Source organism: Rhagoletis pomonella, unplaced genomic scaffold, assembly GCF_013731165.1.
Source record: "Rhagoletis pomonella isolate Grant_MI unplaced genomic scaffold, Rhpom_1.0 Rhpom_scaffold_00002, whole genome shotgun sequence".
NCBI lineage: Eukaryota > Metazoa > Arthropoda > Insecta > Diptera > Tephritidae > Rhagoletis > Rhagoletis pomonella.
In genome coordinates this window covers 71,106,445-71,126,498 of record NW_023458556.1, presented here as the reverse complement: position 1 = coordinate 71,126,498, position 20,054 = coordinate 71,106,445, and the positions used below count along the sequence as shown (strand labels likewise).

The 20,054-nt window shown below is 34.9% G+C and overlaps 1 protein-coding gene across 3 annotated transcripts in view; it reads left to right on the top strand.

Annotated features, from left to right (window-relative positions):
* Positions 1-818: 818 nt before the first annotated feature.
* The window catches only part of LOC118734033 (tyrosine-protein phosphatase 10D), a 451,470-nt gene continuing 432,234 nt past the window's right edge, over positions 819-20,054 (top strand). For all 3 annotated transcript variants that reach the window (XM_036463726.1, XM_036463725.1, XM_036463724.1), the window contains exon 1: positions 819-1,659. The gene's annotated coding sequence lies outside the window, so the exon portion shown is untranslated. The remainder of the gene's footprint in view (positions 1,660-20,054) is intronic.

The following is a 20,054-nucleotide window of genomic DNA, read 5'->3' as shown; positions in this document are numbered from 1 at the left end:
TTTACGTTCCAAAAATTTGCACCTTCTCTATCTATCTAAGTTCTCTGATAGTACTTATTAGATTTCTGTTTCTCTTTTGTTATTCGTTTTTATTTTTAATTTTGCTTTAAACTATGCTACACGCTCGCCTCCGCAAGCATCCCCTCTGTTTAGTGCTTATTATATTGCTGTTCCTCTTACCTGTTTCCTTCTTATTTTTTGCTTTGAACTATGGTAAATTTGCCGAAGTGTGGTGACACGGAATAATTTTTGGTATGGTGGCAGCCGACGAGTGGTATATTTGGCCGACTGCACCCCAAAATTTCTGGCAGCAATTACTGAGAACGTTTATAAATGAGAAATGATTTATAAACGTTCTCTGGTATAAATTCTCCGTTGCTGTACAATTCCAACAGAGGGTGGCAAGTGCTGCCACAGGGCACCGATTTGGGCGAACTCTGTCGCGCTAACGACACAACGTCATTGGTAAAATCTTTTGCGTCATCTTTTGGGAGTAATGTATTTACTCCGAAACCAAATCAATGAGCTACTTTCACACTCGAGTCAACACATCGTCAGGTGGCGCTGCAACATGCCAAAATAAGAAAGATACTATCCACAAGCCAACAGTGAGCGTAAATTTATCAGAAGGCAGAGAACGTGAATATTCTCCGTTGATAGATAAAAAGCAGAGCTGCATTCGGTAGCATCCAAGGTGTGTTGCCATTTCTTTCAACTGTCAAACAGCGGATGAAAGAGCGAAAGCAGAGTTGCCAGCTACTCTTTAACCCCAGGCCAACACGGCTACGGCTGTTTACATTTATTGGTGTTTGAAACGTGAACGCGAACGGATGGGGGTACTTTTCGCTCGTATCGCACGCAGTGTTTTGTTAAGTTGCTTACAAAGTCAGAAAACAAAAGCGTTTGTATGCTGCAGAATTGTGAGTGTTTGTGTTTGCAAAGTGAAAAATGTAATGAAAGCGCCAACAGCCGCAAACCAAAAAAAAAATTAAATACTGTGAGTGCGTATGCCCACGAAAATATGTTTCTGGTGATGTTGCAAGGGCAAAAGCAAATTTTTCTTCAAAAGCAACAAAAACCACCAGAGCAGTGCTTAGCTCTCTTTGTCTCGCGCATTATTGTTGTATGCATTTTTACTAGTGTGAAGTTCTGCGTCAACGTCTGCACCTGGGTGCGTGTGTTTGCATCTGTGTATCTGCAGAGACGTCGTTACCTGCGACGGCAAGATCGTGCAAAAACAAAGTGTAAACAAAACAAAAAAATACGCACACATGCATGCATACATATGTAAATCCACGCAGCTATTCAAGTGAAATTCGTGGAATCTCGATTTGTTTGCCTGCAAAAATATTTTATACATAAAGTGGTTTATGTATCGCAGTGTATATAAACATGTGTGCTGCAACATTTAATAGTTGCTAAACGGTGTTTCATTGGAGTTTGATTTCCAAACGCCCACACCAACAAATAACTATCAATATGAAACGGAAACGATAAACTCGTCACCGGAAGTAGACGAATTTAATGGAATTCAAAATATATTAAGAATGAATAAGAAGAATATGTACATACATACATACGTATCTACTAGCAGGACATCATCGATTCACAGAGCTTTCATACACTATGAGAATAAAGCAAAACCAATTTAAAACAATAGTACATATCGTCGTTTAAAGTACAAAACCGCGTATCGTCAATTTATGCAAAACCGCGTAACTGACATTTGCCGCCAAAAATTGGATTTGCTCACACAAGCTCTTGGCGCAATCCTTATCCATTCGTCCTGAAATATACTAGCCAGAAATGCGATTGCTTTATAAAAAGAGAACCACTTAGAAATATGAGTGTTTTTAATCTCTAAATAGAAAATAATTTATGCAACCTCACATACGCGGTTTTGCATTATCTTGATACGCGGTTTTACATTTTGTTGATACGCGGTATTGTACTTTAAACGACGATATGTACATACATATGCACAAACTAGTTCCAATATATATGTAAGCAAAAAGAACAATTCAAATAGGTATAATCTCTATGTCAGCTAAAAAATCAACTTACGATACATTTGTAGGAATAGGAAGGAGTTTGTGCAGCGCTTTGCCCTTTAATTTTATTCTCATCTGATTAAGGGTTTGAGAGGCTTCTGAAGAATGCGATCAAGAAGGATGAGGGATCATTTATAAATCGATTACAAAAATTTCATTGCAGCGATATTTTCAATGCATCGATATTTTTTTCGATATCCCTAATATGTTCATACATACAAATAGTGTTGCCAGATGGACGATGCCGTCGTCACTTGGAAAATTTTTGGACTCTATGACGATTGGACGATGTTATGCAACAAAGTAACAATTTGAAAGGATACCCTGATTATATTTACATACATATATTCAAAATAAATACCATTAAGCAAAATACAATGAATAAATACAAAATTTTAGGCAATCATGTCTCGTCAATCTTCTAACAATACTTAAAAATGGAATTATCTTATTTCTGTTACTTGGCAGCACTGATAACTTAGATTGTATAAATAGATTATAATAATTGTCTAAATTTATTGAAAAATGCGTATATTTATGTCGGAAGTTACGTTGAAGATAAACTGCTCACTTTGAATATCTTTGTGAATGAGATAATTATATTTGAACAAGATTGTGTTCTTTTCAATACTGAGTTGTGTGATCAAATTAGAAAACGGTTTATTTATAATAACATAATTATACAAAATTGAACTTTTATTGATCCGAAACAAATTATGGAAAACAAAATTCATTTATTACATGCTGGCTAGCAGAACTTGCCGATTCTTTTCACATACTGCATTTATACGCACGTATTATTTGCAAATAACAATTTGCAAAATGGTAAAATTTGCCGTATAAACGCTGAGTTAATTTTTTATTTGCAAATAACTAAATCACGCAAATAAGTATTGATTAGTGGTACTATTTGCAAATAAGCGCAAGACGCCGCCATTCTTAGGTTTATTTTCTTTTTCGATGGTCATCTTATTGCCTTTTTATAATCAGGCAATATTAAAAAGAATTTTTCACCATCGAATAAACAGTGAGTTAGGTATTTGCAAATTATTTTTATTTGCAAATAGCTTACGTATAAACGTAGTAACAAACATACCGCTCAAGGATTGAAAACGAGTTTAGGGAGCTCCGCTTTTTAGAGTTCAAAAGGTACTTTGAAGATTTATGGTAAACTATTTCCAACATAGAGAGAGCGGATTTAACACAACTCCGTCAAATCGTATCATAACTAAAGTGCTTGCCGCAATCATCAAAACATCGAATTCAAAGACAGCCTCATTGCGACAGTCGTGTCGAATGCAAGTCGTTTTTTGAGAGTCGAATCGGATCGAAAATTTCATGTAATTTTCTATATTTTCGACTCGACTAGTGTATTAAACCGGAAAAACTTGGCAGCACTGCATAGTTTTCGACGATTTTCGTCGTTTACTTATTTCAGCACGACATTAGACAAAGCCAATGTTGTCGAGTCGTACAATTTAGCCTAATTTACGACTTACGCAATGAGGCTGAGAGTTTGATAATATGCTATGATATATTGAAGTAGTTCGAGCAAGTTTAGTGGAAAACTTTAAATGTTTATCGATGTACACTCGCTCACGCCACGCTCATTTTCCAAAAATTCATCTTCTTGTTTCTTGCTAAAAGCTTGTTGTAAGTTGGAGTTGGAAAGTAGCTTCTTTAGTAATTGGATTATCGGAGTTTTTATATTTCTGAAATATGTATACTTAATTTTAGTCTGATTGAAAAAGCATTTCATCATAAGTACACGGTGCCAGACCCATTTTCCAAAAATTGCATAACTGTCTTATTTTATAACAAAATTCTACATCACATTCCAACTTTCAACAATTTGGATCCCGTACTTGCGGAAATAGGGTAACTATGCTAGTGACCGGACACCACCTCGAGGCCGGACACAAGAAAACCGTTGACCTGAAATAAGAAAACCGTTGACAATTTTGAATTTTGGAAATTTGAAATCGAAGGAGGCCGTTATTTGTAATGAGACCGAACATATCAAGGCGAATTTATACAAGGTGGTGTTACTGGCGCATTTAAATTTTCGCCGCGGTACATCTTAATTTCAAAATGATGTGTTTGTTGTAAACAAGGCGAATTCATATTACAACAAACACATCATTTTGACATTAAAAGTACCGCGGCGAAAATCTAAATTCGCCAGTAACACCACCTTGTATAAATTCGCCTTGGAATATATCATTTAATTTTAAATGCCTCACAGCTTTAACTGAAACGCAATTAGTTTATGCGTTTGCTTAGAAGTGTGAAAACATACAAATTTTTATTTTTTCGTTAGTGATGCATACATACATTTAAGCAAAGTAGATTTAAGAATCAAATTTAACCAAGTATAAGTTCGGAAGTGGTAAGTTTTGATGAAAAATAGTGTAAAAGTCATTTGTGAAATAAATTTTGCTAAAAAGTTAATGTTTAATTATTAGATTCAACTGTCCGGCTAATAGAATGCCAGATTAGTGCATATTTCAGTTACAGGACAAAGTGTCCGGTGACTTAAACTTTAAACTAAACTTAAGTAAACTTAAAGTATTGAAAAATAAAGCGATTTCATTAACCGAACACTAAAATTTTTCATTACTGTAACAGTTTTTAGCGCTCTTGTGGCTGAATTTTACATATTTTTAGAATGAAGAGTGCGGATTCAGGACAAGCATGCTCCAAAAAAGGAACACAGCTTCCTGAAATATACCTTAAGGCTCCCTCGACCACCAGATTGTCTCTTATGCAGGCGACTGCTCGATAATGGCGTCTGGGAATGGAATTGATGACTTGTGCTCGAAAGTGAACGGTTACCTCTCCGAACATTTCTACTTCTTCAGTGCAAGGAGCCTAACCCTCTCCCTTACAAAGTCCTCGGCAACCCTTTTAACCCCCATGACGAAGGAGGTCAGATTACAACTGGGAATTCACGTCGACGGCGTCCAATTCCGACGATGAATAACCCGAAAATTCTGGGAGTAACCTTCGATAGTCCATTCTCCTTCTCGGCGCACACAACCGCAATTCTCAATAAAGTACAGAGCCGCAATAAGGTCCTCAAGTCGCTATCCGGAAGCTCCTGGAGCAACGACAGAGAAACATTGCTGGCAACATAAAAGGCAATGTGGTCTGTGTGGTCGCCGTGGTAGGGATGCAAATTTTGAGCATTAACATCGATACATCGATGGTTCGATGCATCGGAGAAAAGAACATCGAGGCTAAAATATATCGCCAGAGAAACATCGATATATCGATGGTTTTCGATGTTTTGCAATTTGTTAGTTTCTAGTTAAATTTAAAGCAATATTAAATACTTTAATAATTATGATTGTATTTTTCTGTATTTTATTATCCTTTCTATACTCTTTCTATACTCTTTCTATTATTAGAATCAGAATGCATACCATCGCAAGATAGTTCGGGCCTAAAGATCCTAGGCCTGATCTTGTTGAAATTCTAAGGGGTGTGTGGTTCTGCTTTAACGGCTAGGTTATTAGCATTCAGAATGAATCCAACATTTTTATAGAGCTTGGGGTCGTTTTTTATGAAAAATGTTGTGGGAAAGAAATAAGTTATAGCTGCTATTTGCAGTGTTGCCAGGTTTTCGGCATGAGAAAACTTCCCTCTTGGTCTGAAAAAAACGTCATTTCCTACCCAAATACGACTTTTTCAAATGTATGCACACAGAATTGTTCTTATTAAACTTTAATTGTATACAAAGGTACATAAGTATATATGTAAGGTATATTAAAATGTCATTTCGACAGAGGACATTTAAAATTCATTGTAAACTGGTTTGAGATCGTTATTATGAAAATCATTTTATAAATACACTTGTGATCAGCTGATTAAGTCATCAATATTTTGATCGGTTGTGGCTGTTTTGCGTTTGTTTATTTAATGTTTATTATTTTTCCATGAAAGCCTAGCTCATTATATAACAAACAAAATATAAATCCACCTTTAATTTGTGCAGTTTCAGCTAGATTTTCAACTTTTTATTCTGATTTTTAAGAATTTTTTTGAGTATACAGTTTGATAGCCCATTATTTTCCAGGGTAATAATGTGCAAGTTTTAAGTTGCTAAAGAATTGTGTTGATTTTTAATATTTTTTTTTTCTCTTGTAGACATTTGGTTAGGTGGTCGGTTGTCGAAAATGCTAAATTACGTTATGCTAAGAAGAAACATAGCAATATTTCAGCCTTTTTTGCGTTCATTACATTTTCAATAAAGTCTTAAAAAAGTCGCCAACTTTTTTCTGGCCTTTTATGCTGCTACAGATTTTTTGGAGCTTTTGCGACCATGCCTGTTGGAATAGATCAGCTCTTCCTGATTTGGCTTTTAATGTGCAATTGCAAACATTACAGTAAGCCTCGAACCTCAAGTGTTTACAAAACCAGCCTTTGAACGCGGGGTCCTTAGTCCAAGAATCCAAAAAAATGCGCGTACGCTTGGTTTGCATCGTATTTAAGTCATTTATGTACAAAGGATAAATATCTTTTGAAGAAGCTGCTGCTGCAAAAAAAACAAAGTTTGTTAAGATTTATTAAGAAAATAATTCAAAATCAGTTCTACTTACAAGATTTAGTAACAGAGAAAAATTATTGGGAAGGTAAAAAACGTCATTTTTTGCACAAAAAACGTCCGAACGTCAACAAGATACAACAAATGTCCAAATGACGTTAAAAACGTCAACCTGGCAACGCTGGCTATTTGGGAGATCACCACATCTACTAATCAGACTTCTTTAACCGCGGTCACTGAGGAGATGTGGTGACCTCCGAAATAGCAGCTATAACTTACCTTTGTAAATTATTGTTGCTTTTCCACAACATTTTTCATAAAAAACGGCCTCAAGCTCAATAAAATTGTTGAATATAATTGTTATAAGGCCAAAAATAACAAACAAGTTCTGAATGAATAATAAGTTTAAGGTCAGTCAAACATATCGAAAGAAAGTCGGAGAGTCTCCTTAAAGTTGATGTTTAAAACATTGGTAAAACTTCCATCGATGTATCGTCAATTTCGCGATGTTAGTAAATTGTAAACATCGATGGCAAACATCGAAAATTGAACCGATATTATCGATGTTTCAAAAACATCGATGCATCGTTTGCATCCCTACGCCGGGGACTAGTAGCACGCACGATTGAGAGAATACATTCTTGAGTAGCACGCAGTGTACGAAGTTAGAGACACTCCGGACAGCGACCAGGTGCCTTCTGGTGTCGCCACAACATCATCTGCACGACGAGGCTCAAATACTTCCCGTTAGGGATTACAACATAACGCCCTGCAAGCAATTCCTAGTAGGGTTCCACCGACGTGGGCAACCAAAGAGGCACTTGCTCGCGGAGGAGCCCACGCCAAGGCACGTCAGAAGGCATTTGTACGAACTGACGGACAAAGTCCAGAGGTTCATAAAGCAACCTCTGGAACCGACAGCATACCAATAGGCCATAAACGGCATTCACAGGGTATCAGTATTTACCTACACCGACTCTCGACCTGGGAATGCCATTTTACACAACCACCTGGCGTGGACGAGACAGAGATTCGTCTGCCTCGTGAGATTCGAATCACAATAGACCAACTTTGCTCTGGCTACTGCAGCAGGCTAAACTCGTACCTCAGCAGATTAAATGCAGATGTGCCCATAGAGTACCTGGCATGCGGAGAGACACCCCACGACTCGAGACATCTCTTCGCATGCCCCTTAAACCCCACTAAGCTTTCAGCTGTGTCCCTATGGACAAACCCCATAGAAGCTGCACGCTTCCTGGGTCTCCCATTAGTTTAGATTGACGACAACGATTGAGGGACTAGCGGATCTAGGCGGGGTTGAGTAGCCGCTACAACAATAACAACAACAATGACAACTTAAAAAATATTAGTTGCGACATTTGCTCCTGATAGTTTCATCTGAAATGTACCGCTTTGAAAAACCTTTCTTACTCAGAAGCTTCCAAAAGTAAGTTTTTATACACTTTGTGTTCCAAATGAATCTTTATTTTTTTCTGAACTAGTCAACTATGTTCAACTATTACTAGGAATTCCTGTTATTTTTTAAATAAAATTGTTATTTTTAAGTTTGAAGACTATAATTTATAGAAAAATAGAGTACCCACTCAATAGATTTCTAACGTCCGCTCAGTAAAAAAACTGTCAGGTCACTAAAGAAATTTGGATTTTTTCAGAAAATCTATATTTATACAAAATTTAATTCTTTTTCATAAGTTTCAACTACTTTAGTCAATTTAGAATTAGTTCATAATCCTATATTGATTTAATTTTCTTTTTGTTCCGATAAGCTCGTTGCAATATACGACAGCCTAAAGATGAAAAAAAGTTAATTGTACAGTCACTAGCATAGTTACCCTACCGTTATATGAAAGATGGGCGTGGTTATTCTCCGATCTTGACCATTTTCAACGCCAACCTACCTCGGATAAAGAACAATCTAATTTTCCGACTTCTCTATTCATTCTTAGCATTTATGTATACATTTGTATATACAAATCTATCTCGATTCGTTTTGGCTATTACAAACAATCGTTCTGCGAACAAAGTTGTAATACCCTTATGCACAAGTGTGCTCGGGTATAAAAATGACGAGGTCGGGCGAAAAATATTTGGCAACACTGCATACAACTAAGTTTACACATAAATATAATCTCAATCAATTCTCGGTTGTTACACAGTCAAATCTCGGATTATAAGCTTTCAAATAAGTTGACTTGTTTTTCTCATAACTCATAGAAAAGTTAAATTTCTTATCTGTGCATTTCAATATATTTTAACACAACATTTTATTAAAAATACTTTTACAAATCTCTTCCTTGCTAGCGTCCATTTCTTTTTTACATCCCGATTTGACTCTTCTCTACTTCGCAAAAATAATTGCTAAAACTACGTTGCACATCGAAAAGATATCGGTTTAATATGAGATTATTTTATAATTACAAATTAAAGGTTGGTATCCAGCTCTTAAGAAAACGGTCAAGAAAATAATTTATTTTATTTCTTGTGTGTGAATAGTAGTATCCAAGGACTTTTGACATCTGCCATTTCACTGCTTACCCACTCTTTCCTCACGAAATATTAGAACGGGCATATACTATGTATTTCTGTGCAAACATGGGTGGCGTTGTACTCTTTTTTTCACAAAAAAATCTAGGAAATCTTAGTTGAAAGCATTGCAAAGTTCTTAAGAACTACGTACAGCCTTGCTGCCGTCCCTAAATTGGAGCGCTAAGCGTTGCGTTATCCATTGTCAACGAGTGTCAGCGCGCGCTATCCCCAAATCAAGGCGTCGTAATTTTTGACGTTTTCTTAGGTCCTCTCAACACGTAACGCCCTGTCAAAAATGAAAATTCCATTTGATCGGCGTTAGCGCCGCGTTATTGTGGGATGCTTCATACAAATTGTATGGGCATGAGGATTTTTGACAGTTGCTTGACGCTTGACGCGCCAATTTAGGGATGGCAGTTAAGGAAATGTGACACAAGAAAATTTCTTCGCCATTTCATAAGCTTTTTTATTTGGAGTTTTTTCTTTTCTTGAAAGCTGGATACTAAGCTTAATGTTTAATAATAATGTTAATAATGTTTTGTATGGCTAATCTTTTTTTATTACATAGTAGGGAGTGTAGCTCGAAAATCAGGATAATCTCTACATTTGAAAACGTGTTTTACTATTTACTTACGGCTACAATTTCAAACTCAACTAAAATTTACTGCCTACCTACATCAAAAATTCCACAAAGGCAGTTTTAGCTTTTGTGAATTTTTGACGGCTTACTTTTACACCCGACGTGACGGCCTTGCCTGAGTCAACTTGACTTATAAAATTTCACCGATCTCCCTTTTTTACCATTGCATTATACTTTTTACATTTTTTTGGTTTCAAGCTAAGTATATTTAAGTATGTATGAACTTTATACATACATATACATATATGCAAATACCCTGCAGTAAAATTTAGAGACAGTCTGACAAAGCGCTAGTTCCGAACTACATATCTCAGATCTATCTCTGAACTAGTGCAAGAGGAATGCAGAGCGGGACAGTTGAAACTTGCGATGTAAATGTGCAAATGCTCACTACTCGTACAATACGAAAGTAGCTCAGCCAGAAGATCTCCGACTCAACCATCGTTGGTCACGAGTTCAAATCGCGGTGGAGGCAGTTGTGAGTTTTCAAATTTAATGAATTTAAATTGTTGCGTGCAGCTTACAATATTTTTTTTAAATAAAATATGTAACAAAAACGGAATCTGTAAAAAAAAGAAAAAAATTTCCAAAAATCGAATCTCAAAAACGCTTTCTTATATTATATATATATATATATATATATATATATTATATATAAGACATAACAAAAACTGTCCAAAATGGAACCGGTTATATGTTTGTACATATGTAAGTACAAACGATGTTAATTGCTGGCTCTTCGTTACCAATTTCACGCGACTCATAGTTCATTGCAAGCCCGCCTTTGTTTTGTGTGAATTAGGTACTAAGTAAGTACATACATACTAGTATTTTTACAGCGATACTTTAAATGAATAAAGAATCGATACCATAATAAATATGGGTTGTTCTTGGTCTCTATATTTTTTCCACTTAAAGTTAAAAATATTATTTAGATATCATTAATAAAATTAAATACATACACACTTAAATTGAACATGCGAATTTTATTTTAATTAGTTTGTTTGTGCTTTAAGTTGGACTTCTACAAATGGACGAAAAGAGTATCGGTTAATTGAATTTCCGGATAAATGAATCAAAATTTGTATGTACTATAAATTTTTTAAGATAAATTAATCGGGCACTACTTTATTTGACTTTGTATGTACTTTCAGACCCTTCAGGTCGTTTACATAAGATCAGCAAATTAACTTCACGACCATTTCGGGGTCATCAAATTACCTCTCATGCCGATCTCTTAGAACAGTCAAAATGATGCTTTGTTCATGACATTTTTATTTTTAAACCGGTTTCACGGAAAAAGGAATCGCTGAAAAGTTATTTTTGGTCATACTTTATATTGCTAGTACAGGCAACACAATAAGACCTACCAATGTTAAACACGAATAACTTCTATATTTTGTAATATTATTGTAATCTTCTTTCTTTTTATGTGGATATTTAAAAGACAAAATGTATGTTAACAAACCAGATACTATTAGACAGCTGAAGCGGAATGCTCGAGACGAGATACGGAGCCTGCAACCAGAAACACTACGTGGTGTAATGGAAAACGCGCTAAAAAGAGCCAATGTCTGTATCGAACAAAATTGTGCTCATTTTTCTGATGTCATTTTTCATATATAGTGTCTCTTAATTTCCATGAAATGTATTTAATAAATAAAAAGAATTATTTAAAATGAATTAATATTACAAGAGGTATACGTGTTTAACAGTGGTAGGTCTTATTTGGCCCACCCTTTATATTCAGAGTACATACATTCCCCAACATCAGAATGTCGATATATTAAATAAAATTATAGTTTAAAAAAATTAAAACCTCCCTAATTTCACTGCCATTCGTACTGTCATCAGGTATGTAACTTGAGAATAGAAATCGCTGCATCTTTTAAGCGCATCAATATTACATAGTTACATCCCGAGCTAATAAAAGGAAGGTAAAAAGAAAGGGAGATCCGATAAGAGAATGTACTCAAAATGACAATGTTGCTTTTCCAAACTCAGGAGCGGCTTAACAAATTCTTATTGAAAACAATTAACATGAAAACTAACAAAAAAGTACAACATTTGTAAATCTATGAGAAAGGCTGTACCTGCCGTTGGTGGCAGAGGCAAAATATACCAGTTAGAGAAGGACTTGGCATCACTTGGCATTTCCAATTTGCGTCAATTAGCACAGAAGAGAAACGAATAGCGTGCTTTATTGGTTTCGGCCAATATATAAAATACCAAAAAGCTTCATGTGTAAATAAGTTTTGTGTTGGTTTTTTCCCAAAGAACCAAGAGCATCGGAGAAAGTCTACATATCGAGCCCTAACCGCGGAAATAATGCACACTTTTTCAAAACTTACTTTTTCATGCAGAAATGTTTTAGAAGCTCTAAGAGCATTTGTGATTCAAAATTAAATTTTGAGAAAAAAATTTGCTTACGTTAATTTCGCGTTTAGGGCTCGATATGCATGCGACTGAAAGGAAACACGAGACCATCAATTTTTAACCGACTTCCAAAAAAGGAGGAGGTTATCAGTTCGTCGGAATATTTTTTTATTTTATTTTTATTTTTTATGTATGTAACCGCATAACTTCGGACCACGTCAACCGATTTCGAAAATTTTGCTTCGGAAAGGTAGTGTCTCAGAGGTGGTCACATACTAATCTGGCTTAGATCCGATCATTGGATCATGAAATATACATATATATATCGTCGCTGGAATAATGAAATAGTGTAACATGAAAAGTATAGTTTTGAGTAAAACGAATTGGAAGTTTTTATAAACCATTACAAACCATACAAATACCATTTCGTTTTTCGGGAATAAATTAGTGAGCCAAAGAGATATTTAAGAAAACTAAAGATTTTTCTAATAGATTAAAGGATTGTCTATCCAATGGTACAATTATCGAATAATAGTGTATGTGGCATTTACACTGTTTCTTTATTCGAGCGACGATATATATATATATTTTTTTGAAGTCGTTTTTTTTTGCTAAAAATTATTTGTTTGTTTGTTTGTTTAATTCCCTGAACCGCCCTTGTTATGATATGGCACTTCATTCTATGTAGCAGTTTACATATATGTTCATACTTCACAAAAATTGTCAAATGCCGTCTTTCTTTGATTTCGACTGAAAACACTTTGTGATCATATTGTACTAGCAATATAAAAGTATTACATATATGTTTTTGGTTCTATATACATACATACATACAGATCGGTTTTATGTATATTCTATTTGGAACGAAAACGGTCTTTCAAACCATATGCTCGAAGTAAAATATTTCCTTAAGTCACATAATTTATCTTTGCTAAGTGACACTTTTACCAGTTTTGGCTACTTTTCGTTTGTTTATTTAATCTTTATACGTTTTTTATAAAAGTCTAGCACATTACGTAACCAGCACCGCATAAATCAATATTTAAAACTTCGTACAAAAATTACAAAAATTCAACATACTTAAGCAATTACACCCAACAATTTTAAACTTTTTATTCAGAATTTTTAGCAAAAATTTAGGTACGCAGTTTTTTTAGCCCATTAAATTTTAGCTAAAGGGCAAATTTCAAGACGCTAGAAAATCGCGTTGATTTCAAATTTTTTTTTGTCACGGTGGTATTCATTTTTTTCCACATAAAATAAATTGTCGGGCATACCTTATATGCTTATGTTCATGTGTATAGTGTGTATGCACCTTAAAAAATAATTTATAATTCATATTTAATTAACTTTTGGCTAACTTTGGGTTTGTGGTTGTTTTCATTGTTTATATTTGTTTTTTTTTTTTGTACTCTGTTAATAATAACCAAAACCAAACGTTGTCCCAAATTCAGTATTAGTAAGCGCAGGCAAGCTAGCAGGCAACCAGCTAGAGTCTAGCTAGTAAGCAAACACGTTTTGCCAGATACTTCAAACCAAACCGCTTCTCACCGGTAGGTAGGTAGGTAGATACATAGTACTCGTATATATCACGAACAGTCAGGCAAAAAACAGCGAAAAGCGAATAGGCTTCCAAATACGCGATATACTACAATAAAACTCACTTTGCTACAATAGTAGTTACATATGAATATAGACAATGCATGCATTCATACGTATGTATATATTTATATATATATATCTATATATATATATATATACCTATGTATATATGTACATATATATGTATGTTCATGCGCCATAATGGTCCACCCGTCATCGTGTCCCACTCACTTACTAATTTTGCCTACCTTTATTCAGCTCACACCTCGCTCGCTTGCCGCTTTAACAAATAAACATCTAAAATGCAAGGCATTGTTGTACTCTCTTGGTGCTGCGTGGTATTGCTTAGTTTTCGTTTTGGTTCTTATTAACTTGCATTTACATTTACGAGTATTTATATTAACTTGACATACCAGTTTTAGTTACCTATTCAAGACCAAGGAAAGTGGTTTTTGCGGACTCTTAGACGAAGTAAGTAGTCAGCTCGATGTAGATTTAATTTGGGTCTTAGGTAACGAAGCTGCAGACGAGTTAGCCAGAGGGGGATCTACATTGGAGGATCTCACCCTAAACTGGAACCTTATATATAGTAGAGACATATTTCTCCACAATCTTCAGAAATCGGATCAAAGGTGGCGCACGGCGGCAGGCTGCCGTATATTCAAACTTATGTGAGATTCTCATTTTCGTTGTTGGTGTTTCCGACAGGGTAGGAGTGTGATGAAATGTGGAACGATTTTCCGTCATCCCTTGTCAAATTTGGTTCGGAGACAACCCGGTTTCGGCGTTGTGCCATCTTCAGTGTAATTTTTCGTTCTTATTGGGCATTGGCCGGTTGGTACCCACGCGGGAAGGCTTTGCGTGGCCTACAACGACCGACTTCTGTAGACGCTGCATAGACGAAACGAGAAAACCAGCTCTAATGAGGAAATACCATACTAAGTAGCAGCCTATGAGTTCTACCATTACGAGAATTATCCGGTACAAGCCTCCCCAACATGCCCAACTTTATCAACCACGCTGCACAATGGGCCGCTTTATAGAGGGCGATGCTCAAAACTCATTTTTCGAAAGTTTGTATTTAAGATATAAAATATATACCGGCAGTATCATAACGAAGTACCAAATCTCGTGTATAAACATTAAGTTCTTAACTACTACCAGATGCCGCGCACAACAACTCAAAGTTAACTATTCAGTCAGACAATTTTTATTTTTTGATATCGAAATCGAGTTCATGTGTGTTTCAAAATGTTTAAGGTTACTATTAGGTTAGTTAGTTACTTTTGAAGAAGCAATGAGTGTTGATTTGTTTACAACTTTTCATCATTACATAATTTCGTGGGTTCCTGAGATATAAAGAATAACTTGTAGTAAACTAATTTCTTTCATGGTGAATTTTTCAATTCGCCTTTTCCCAAAAATGCGCAAGATTCCTTCTCTGAGTCTTTTTTATTTATAACCGCAAGGCTTTATATATAAGCACACTTAAAAGATTTGCAAGGCACTTTGCGCATATTTGAGCAAAATATGTTTTAATGTGAACTTATTAATTTTTGTCAGGCACAGAGAACGGAGAGAATAATAAATACGGTCAGTATTTATTCTTTATTTCAATTCTCATAACTTTTATTCCGGACGGAACCCATTTGTCCATTAAAAATCGGGATTTGTCTAAAGTATTATTTAAAAGTCGTTCTAAATTATTGCAAAGCAAGTCCAGCCCGGTGGAAGAATATATTTCAAACCAAACCAGCTGTTCAGCTTCGAAAAGGAAGGAGCTGCACGTTATTTTGGGCAATTTCAAGAGTTACACAAAACAAATTTTATGAATCTGAAAAAGTCTGGTTAGAAAAACAAAGATTTTAAAGCATATCGTGAACGTTTTAGCCGAAAAACTTTAAGGCAAGCTAAACTTGAAGGTGTATTTCACTAATTGTTTCTTCCGATCCTCTTATTGCAAGTTTAAGGCCTTTACAAACAGTAAAAAAACTCATTTGATCCAGAAGTAAATGGCATGCTTTAAGAAGAGAATTTTGAGCATAAACAAACTGAATCCCATACTTCTAAAGACGAATTAAATTTTCATCATGCATTGTACCGTTTTCTCATTGTTTCTATATTAAGTAATCTTTATGGCCCGTTACCATCATTATGGTGCACGCGGATGATCTGTTTTTATTATTTTTCACTAAATACATATTTTTCAATTTAACAAAAAAAATAAAATATTTTTCAAACAGTGTCACAAGACAATGAAATAATTCTATAAAAATTATATGATATTTCCCTTTTGCAATTGTCCACAGCATTTTTAGGAGAAAAACCCTGTTAAAGACTTTTGAGCATCAACTTGTATGAAGCGGTCCCATTGTGCGCCGGTTGGTTCTAACATATTCATTCGTGGTATATGGTACCGAAATGGCATTTACCTGCTACCTGAGAGTACACGTTTTTCATCCACCATTCTAACCTAACCTTGGTATAATTGAAATTTTTTCAGCCCTATCTTCTAGCATAAACAGACGGCAGCGTTGATCCGGATCAACACTGCCGTCTGTTTAAGCTTTTAGTTTGAAAGTACATTGGTACATATGTATACATAATTTTCGGTACATAACAACTAATTAATTTTCCAGGAATGTTTTCCAGCTTGCAATTACGCCAACCAAATGCAGACAGATCCATCCAGCTTGGTCAGCATAATCCCAATAGCCACAAACTTTGCAATTGGTTTTTGGATAACTTTCATACTTTCACTGTAAATGCAGTTTGAAGTTGAAAATTTGGGTTCTTGAGGCTTTTACATAAGTATGTACATATAGCTCTTTCTATTTTCAAAAGTGAGGCGTGAAATGACAGGGCTTGGCCTGTAAATGGGCAATAAAGTTTTTTATTTTTGAAAAGGGTTGCCACCTGTTACAAATTTTATTAAAATTATTTAATAAGTTAAATGAATTAGATATTACAATATGGGTATCAATTGAACTAGTTATACCCGAGCGCACTTGTGCACAAGGGTATATTAATTTTGTTCACATAACGGTTGTTTGTTACAGCCAAAACGAATCGAGATAGATATAGACAAATGTATACATAAATGATCAGGATGAAAAAAGAAATCGATTAAGCCATGTCTGTCTGTCCGTCCGTCTGTCCGTCTGTCCGTGTACACGATAACTCGAGCAAAAATTGAGATATCTCAACGAAATTTGGTATGTAGGTTTCCCTTAATCCAAGGTAGGTTGGTATTGAAAATGGGCGAAATCGGACTTTAACCACGCCCACTTCCCATATAACGGTAATTTCCAGAAATACGAAAACTGCGATATTTTAGTAACTACTGGAGATTATTCACTCAAAATTGATATTTATAATAAGTTTTAGACGAAAAATAAGAATATTATAAATTTTTGGAAAATGGGCGTAGCCACGCCCACTTATGGTTACATGTGTATATCTTGGTAACCGCTGCACCAATTTCTTCCAAACTTGGCACAGTTGTTGGCCTTGGTACAGCATAAAAAACCGCCGAAACTTTTTAAAGTCGGACAATAACCACGCCCACATCCCATATAACGGTAATTTAGAGAAATACAAAATCTTCGATAAATCATTAAATATTGAAGCTAATTTATTCAAAATTGATGCTTGCAACAATTCTTTACCAAGAAATACGTTTATGGTAAAATTTTGGAAAATGGGCGTGGCACCGCCCACTTATGATCACATATAAGTATATCGGTAACCGTTCTACCAATTTGTACCAAACTCGGTATGGTTATTGTACTTGCCACGTGTAAGCAAAACGTTGAAAATTATTGAAATCGGACTAAAATAACGGCCGATTCTCATATAACGGTAAATTTAAGAAATGCTTGAAACTTCAATATTTCGAAATTGAAGGACGCTAATTTACTCAAAATTGATACACCTCGGCTTACCATCTAGCGGAAGGTTTCGGAAGGGTGAAAAACATATATTTAATACTTGCGCCGGGTATTTAATGTTCGGCTCCGCCCGAACTTAGACTTTCTTACTTGTTTTGAAAATACTTTACCTCTAAATGACACGTAGAAGGGTTTTCACATGTTTAAAAAATCAAATTCACTTTAATTAAGGGAATAAGGTAGCTGAAATATGTATATCAATATGAGTATAAGACAAATGAAAAAATTTGAGATATTTAGCAAGAAATAAGTGGAGAGTAAAAACATTCTTGAGTTAATTTAAGAGTCCAGTAATTTAAAAGGAATGTAATCAGAACAAATCAATGATTGACAATGTATGTATTTGTACTAAAACAACAAAGACGATGGTGTCATCCTATGGTTTGACGTAATTATTATTTTATTTTAGCTAAATTCGACTTTACAAACAGGTGGCAACCCTATTCGTAATATTTTTTAGCTGAAACCTTCTTAACCCTCTTTCGTCTGACTCCCTTATGGTGATACCTATCTATTTCAATCACCTAATTCCTTTAATTCAAGTGGATTTTGATTTTTTAAACAGGTGGCAACTCTCTACATGTAGTTAATACACATTTCGATTGATACCCATCTCACAATAATTCATTTAACTTACAAAAAGATTTGAATCATATTTTTTAACAATCTAATTTTTTAACAGGTGGCAACTCTTTAAAAAAAATTAACCTTCTATTGTCCACAGGTTAAGATTTTTAATCTGACACTTCACTTTTGAAAATGGAACGAATCGTGCAGATCTCAAGGCACTGACAAAAATTAAAATATTATTTTATGCATTAGCGAAAAACGCATTACTTCAGAAAGTGCAAAAGATGAGCAGGTTTTTATTTCTTCTTTTGAAAGCTAAAATTCTGTACTATTTAATAAAATAGTAAAAAATAACCTATTGTTACATATATTTTTTTATTCACTCCATTAAAATTTAGCATTTTTTGAAATTTTGTTTAAAAAAATCGTTTTTTTTTGGAACGCCACAAGGACACCCTGTGTTTAATTTTATCCCAAAATTTTTATTCCTGTAATTCTCTACTATCTATATGGAAACAAGAAATGTCGAACCAACATTTTATTTTAAAGAATATCTTTTTGACATTTTTTTCTGTGAAGAGCTTACGCCTGGCTATGCTTTTATTAAAATTCTTAGTATAAAATTTGTCGACTTTAGTGGCTTCCTGGTGGCATATAATTATTTTTTTAGGGAAATGTCTATTAAATTCTTTTTAGTGGATAAATTATCTTTACAGAAATACCAAACAAGTTCACATTGCAGATAACGAATTTTTCGATTTATGCCCACTTAAGCGGCACTGTGCGGTTGCGCAAACAACGTGTCAATAACGTTTTGAAAGTGTAACTTTGGTTTATTGCTGTCTAACGGTGTTTTTTGTTTTACAAAAACAAAGTGAAGATTATGTTATTTTGGTGTATTCCCTATAGAATGACGACAAAAAGTAATGTAAAACTGCCCTTACGAAATTGGACTTTCGCACAGCCAAATTAATCATTTGACCTAATGTGCATTGTAATAAACTTATGTCGTGGAAAGCATTTAATATGTTTTTTCGCTCTGCTGAAAAATTTGTAATTTTGAACGAGGCTATTTTGTCAATATCTCAGTTGAATCAACGTTTTGGCGACATGCCAACACACCTAGCGAATGTGAGTGCCGGGATTATATGGAGGGTGTGGGCGTACAAATGTATCGTCAACAGAGCTACCAGTGAATGGTGACAAATTGGTGCAGCGCTTAGACAATGGTTGACGCAGGATAATGACTCGCCTTGTTTAAAACTTTGTTTGGCCTCGAACGGTCCTTCCAGTTTGAACAGAGCTTAACGTAGAGCTTCGTAGTTTCGCACTGTTAAACAAATTTTACGTGATGTTAACTGTGTATCAAAATGTACATATGTCTGTAAGTACTAATCTTTTAGGTACATTCGTTTGCTTTTTGGTTAAAATTTCATTTTCCTTCCCTGATACGTAGTACGTTATGGCAGATTGCTTACAGCACTCTAAGGATCCTTTCTCCAAGCAAAAAGCTGACCTATGTGAGATCGAAACTCTTGAACCAAAATATGCCGCATCCACAGGGCAGCACTAATAGAAACGCTACAAAGAATATTGACTGTCCAATGAATAAAAAACTAATTTGGTTTGATAAAAAAATCTAAACCTCATTACTCATTAAATAGTAAAATAGTTATGCACACTTTGGACTAAAAACCCAGGCAATTGCTGACAATCACGCGCTAAGTAGGGCTTATTATTGGCAAATAACTAAGAAATATGTAAAAAGTACA